Source organism: Anolis carolinensis, chromosome 1 (assembly GCF_035594765.1).
Source record: "Anolis carolinensis isolate JA03-04 chromosome 1, rAnoCar3.1.pri, whole genome shotgun sequence".
Classification (NCBI taxonomy): Eukaryota; Metazoa; Chordata; class Lepidosauria; order Squamata; family Dactyloidae; genus Anolis; species Anolis carolinensis.
The window spans coordinates 313,137,764-313,143,763 of record NC_085841.1 but is presented as its reverse complement, the minus strand read 5'-3'; positions in this window follow the sequence as shown (position 1 = coordinate 313,143,763).

The following is a 6,000-nucleotide window of genomic DNA, read 5'->3' as shown; positions in this document are numbered from 1 at the left end:
TGTCAGTCTTTGGAAGGCAGACTGCTGGCATCCGTTTTTGCAAAGGTGAATAAACACCTCTGATCCATTTGCCTTCAACCCATCTGTGTCTTATTTTGGTCTCTGGAGCTTAGACACGCTGGGTCCCCAAATGTGGTTCTTGCAGAGATGAAATCACTTGACACAGGGATCCTGTGTCCCTAACCCTACCAAATGTGGAGAACTAACTGTACTTACTGAAGATATTCTACGTTTCTCAAAAAGATCATTAACAAGAAAGAAATTTACCCTAATTGTACAGCTAAGTCAAACCAGCATAGGTCTGTGCACTTAATGTTTCAAAAGATGCCATGGGTTGGGTTGCTAGAGTGAACACTGGAAAGAGCTTCTGCACCTTAAAAATCTTTGTGGAAGAGGGAATTTCAGGTGTTACCTGGTTGCATGAAGAGAACCTGCTGAAATTCCCTCTTTTACACAACTGTTAAAGGTGTGGGAGCCTTCTCCAGTTTCTAGTTTGGCCACCCTAACTATAAGTTAAATGTTTGAAGCAAACCAAGGCCAACTATACTGTGCATCCCAGTGCAAATAGATGATCAGTCAAATATTTTGTAACTGCTGGGCAATATAATTGCTGTTTGCCACAGCAAGAGAGCCCTGAGATAAAGCTAGCTCTGTGGGACACTTAGGAAGTTCGCAACCCTCCCTTCACTAGTTTCTGGGGTGCTTTCTCTAACCCCCTTTTCTCTTCCACTGTGTTTGTTTATGTCCTGTAGTTCCTAAAAAGTACTGCCAGAACCTTGAACTCGGGAGAACTGAAATAAAGGTCAGGAACTTCAGAAGAAGATGTTGTTTACTGCTAGTCTGAGACTTTTTTTTAGCCTTGTCCTGGGGATAGCAAAACAAGATCTCTCTCCCATGTGCTTCTGTTTATTCAGCTTTCAATGTCTGGAAGGGTTCAGTGCAGTCCCAGGAAGACAGAGGAATTCACCCATTTGTCAATTCGCAATGCAATTATTATGTTACAAAACACAGAAGCAGTTGAAAGCGTTCCTTGGGAAAAGGCTGACACTATTTATACCATCTCTCAATAAAGTGAGACATTAGCAGATGCTGTTCCTTTATTTTAGACTCCATCTCTCAGTAGAATGCTCCCTAAAAGCGGTCTAAAGCAACCCTACAACCCAAGTTTAAAACAGTTAAAATAGCAGTTTCAAACATCTAATGTCATGAGAAATAGAATTTTTTGGCTACCTACTAGAAGTTTAAAAGAGTTGGGATCAACCTAATTTCCTTGGGCAGGGTTTCCATAGTCAAGGTTGGAGAGGCTCTTTTCTAAAAGGAATTTATCTGGAAGCTGATTTTGCACACTGGATTAGACTGAAAGCATTTCTCAATGAAGCAAAGGTTGATGCCCCCCTACATTCATGCAATGGTCCCCATCTAAATCAGGCAATGTTCAGCCATCAGGTATTATCAGACTGCAACACCCAACTCTCCTCACTATTAGCCATACTCACTAGGGCTGGTGGGAGTTGGAGTCCAAAAATATCTACAAGGCCACAATATGCCCAATTCTACTCTAGAGCAGGAAAAACAATAACTGCCACTGAAAGGATTGCCCAGTTTGATTCTCAATGCCTATCAGTGCAACTTGGTCAAGATATCTTGGAAATGAACACTTGTCCATTTACAAGAGAATTTAATTCCCCACCTCATCTGGTTTTTTTGTTTTAAAACTTGTTTTAAATGGCCTTTAGATGTATTTATATTACACCTGCTCAGTCTTAGGTCATTTCTTGCCAGTCCCTTTTTTTTGGGGGGGGGGGGGGTGGTCATATTTATGCTTTGAGATTTCTAAACATTGGACAACAGGCATTGCAAGTTATCTTGGGAATTACAAATGAAATTATCCCAAATGGTGGCGAAGCCCTGAGCAGGGAGTATATTTACTAGAAACTAAGGATGGATCTTTTTTCTAAGGGTATCGAGGCAGAAACTTTGTTCCCCAAACTTTAGATGTTGACATGAAAATTCTGTTTTGTTAATGACACCCTTTTCCTGTTCAGATTATTCATTCAAAAACCTGCTTTTGCTCCTGGTTCCTCAAATATTTTATGTATATATTGGGATGAGTACTGAGATCCCCCTAGATTTATTTATTTATTTATTTATACATACATACTATGCCTTTCTCCACGAGGGGATCCAAGGAGGTTAACAGTCACTAATGCATTTCCTGCACATTAAAAATGATTTTAAATGGGAACCAACAAATGCATCAGAACATATTACCATAAATACTTCTATGTGCCTGGTAAAACCACCTTTGGTTTAAAATGTGCTCAGTAGGCATAAAACAAATGATCTGATTAAATGCCAGACAAAAGTAATCCGACTGTCCTGGGCCTTGCAATGCCAAGATGATGTCGTGCAAACTAGAGATTCCAAAAGTAGAAGAGTAAAGCAATAATGACACTGCTAAAGGGATTAGAAGAATTAAAATGTTTATATAGGAGGTAATGACGACTAAATATAGCTACAGTAATTGCCTGAAAACTGTAAACATCAGAAGCAGAACTGATTTAAGAGTAGTTGAAGAATTGAATACATTTATGTATAAACTGTAATTTTTTACAGGGAGGGAGGGAGGGAGGGAGGGAGGGAGGGAGGAAGGAAGGAAGGGAGGGAGGGAGGAAGGAAGGGAGGGAGGGAGGAAGGAAGGAAGGAAGGAAGGAAGGAAGGAAGGAAGGAAGGAAGGAAGGAAGGAAGGAAGGAAGGAAGGAAGGAAGGAAGGAAGGAAGGAAGGAAAAACACAGGAATCATGTTAGCCTGAACTGTCTAAAGTCCATTGTTGAATTATTGCCAAAGGAAATTCCAGATTTGTTGCAGTATGAACAGTAAACTATCATTATTTGGAGATTGGTGCAAATGTTCATGTGTCATTGACAGCCCCTCGATGGATTGTCACCTTGACGTGGTGAGGGGGTTTGCGTGTTCCAATGAACCTGCGGGTACAACCACGGGAGTCACACACTCCCAGGAGTGGCCACAGGAGAGGATCCAGACCAAGAACAATCCAAAGACCCAAAGACCTCAACGGCGGAGCAGGTGGAGGATAACATGGTAGATGTTACAACGGCTGTGAAGGCGGAAGAAGGCTGCAACAGACTGAGAAGCCACTCTCGTTGTGTTAATCACACCACTGCTGGGACCTCATTCTGTGAAGACTGTGTGTTGACCGGACGTGCACCGACCTCCACACATTAAAAAAAATCATGTGTCTTCCAAGAAATGGAGGACCATCATCCTCGAACTATGGGGGATCGCCTAAGAAGTAAGATTGATAGCCAGTTTCAGCCCACACCAACAGCTTAATATTGCTTCCTGCTTTTCTTCAAGATCAAGGTCGAGAACGTGGTGGACTTCAGTTTCCAATAACCCCCATGATAAGGCCCAATGGCCAGGGCTACTGGGAACTGTATCTCATTGAGAAGGCAACAGGTAATGATGCAGCTAAGGAAAAGACAACAGAAGGGACAACTACTTATTTTCTTTTATGACTGTAAGGATTGTCTGGAACCAAGAGGTTTCAACAACTGGTCAAGGACAAACAGGAGGAAAGAATGGGTTGATGAGTAAGAAGGGACCAGGAAGGAGGGGTCCTGTTACTATTTGGCCCAAAAAAATCCTGTAAGCTTCTTTTGATGTCATATGGCAAAATAGGAGTAGCTTGGCCAAGTACAGTGGAGTCTGGGGCTTCCTTTTTCTGCTAGAATTGGGAAGCACAGTCCACTATACACAAGGCACTAGCTGTTGATCTTCCCTAACTGGGGTTCTGTCACAGGTAACAGCACGAGGAATGGAGGGTGTGTGTCTACCGGCATTCCATTTAATGTATTAGTCTGCACGAGTCATCAACAAACAAGAGGATAATTGCAATCACGTGTGAGTTTTGGCATCATTTGAAAGCAATTATGCCTTGAGACATAGGAACGTCAGAGCTTTAAAACTCAATGGTTCCATCTAAAGACATGTTTTAAATATGTTGTGGGATATGTTAAAAGTGATAACTGCTAATTTTAAGTGATAAAGAATGTGTGCCCATTTTAAGTACAAATAGTGTAGCATGTAGTTTTTAAAAGGGTTCATCCGGTTCCCACTGTTGTTTTTGTGAGAAAAAGCTGAGACCACTTCACTGAGGGAAGCTATACTAGATCAGTGGTTCTCAAACTGTGGATCCCCAGGTGTTTTGGCCTACAACTCCCAGAAATCCCAGCCAGTTTACCAGCGGTTAGGATTTCTAGAAGTTGAAAACCAAAACATCTGGGGACACATGAGTTGAGAACCATTGCACTAGATCCTTCTCTGTTTTGCTTGAAAGTTTTACTCATGAGTTGCTAATGAAGAATGTATAATTAGGTGTTGTGATTTCTGCTTATTTATGTTTTAATTTGCATATTTAACCTATCAGTTTGAATGTCTGTTTTTATGCATTTTACAATTGTTAGGTGAGCCAGGTGTCATTTTTGGCAGAAAGCTGAGATATAAATTGCATAAAACAAGTAAGTAAAAGGCATGGGGTTTTGCCAAAAAATAAAATATCAAATCACTGAATGAAAGAAAACCAGATTCCCCCCCCCCCCCCATAAAACTGTGTTGTTAACCATGGGATCAGAAATTCTGTATATAAAACGGTGCAAAAGTGAACCAGTGATAGATTAGTAGCATGTGAGAGTAAAATTAGTCATAATAATCTAGCAAGTATTGATTCTACATTGATACCTAATCCTTCTATTGAAAGTGCTAGAACATTTGCCACAACAATTAACTTGTAGCAAGAAGTTCCATAGCTTGGCTTTGCTCTAGTCCATATGGGTTCTGTGTGTAATTCAAAACAGGCGTACAGTAGGTCAAAAAGTGGGAGACACCTGTACAGATATTGGCACTGAAGGTATTGTGATTCAGACTCTCTGAAAGACAACTTGCTGATCCAGAACTTCTAATTCAGGGGTCCCGAAACCAAGGCCCACAGGCTGCCTTTGGCTCTCTGAGGTCCTTTAACCAGTCCCCACCCTAAACTTTAGACTTAGTTACCCTAAGTCTGAAACAGAGCCCCCGGTGGCCCAGTGGGTTAAACTGCTGAGCTGCTGAACTTGCTGACCGAAAGGTCGGTGGTTCAAATCCAGGGAGAGGGGTGAGCTCCCACTGTTAGCCCTAGTTTCTCTCAACCTAGTAGTTTGAAAACATGCAAATGTGAGTAGATCAATAGGTACCACTCCGGCAGGAAGGTAATGGCGCTCCATGGTCATGCCAGCCACATGACCTTGGAGGTGTCTACGGACAACGCTGGCTCTTCGATTTAGAAATGGAAATGAGCACCAACCCCCATGACTAGACTTAATGTCGGAGGGAAGCCTTTACCTTTACTAAATCTGAAATGACTTGAACAACAATCCTAATCAACTTGACTACCTCATCAGCCAAAAGCAGTCCCACACTTCCCATTGAAATACTGGTAGGTTTACATTGGTTAAAATTGTTCTTTATTTTAAATACTGTATTGTTCTGTCATTCTTTTGCACTACAAATAAGATGTGTGCAATGTGCATAGGAATTAGTTATGCTTTTTTCAAATAGTCTGGGGGACCGTGAACTGGCCCTCTGCATAAAAAGTTTGAGAACCCCCAAGACAGAGCTGTGTGTAATGGACTGGGCATCAGTCTTGAATATGAAAAGGTGGCGGGCCAGCTGCGCATGCGTCAACGAGAGTAGACGTGCCTAATTGCTCTCCTAACTATAAAGGCAATTAAAGCCTCAAAAAGCCCATAAAGGGTCATAAATCTCTCCTTAACTGGAGTCCGGATCAAAGGAGAAAAGAGAGAAGGCTGGGAGGTCACAATCAAAGGTGACTGAAGCCATAAATCTCAGAATCCAAACAGAAGTCCGGACAACTGTGAGTATGGCGGACAGAAAGGAGAAGGAAGGGGAGGAAGAAAAATTGAACAAAATTATAACTACATT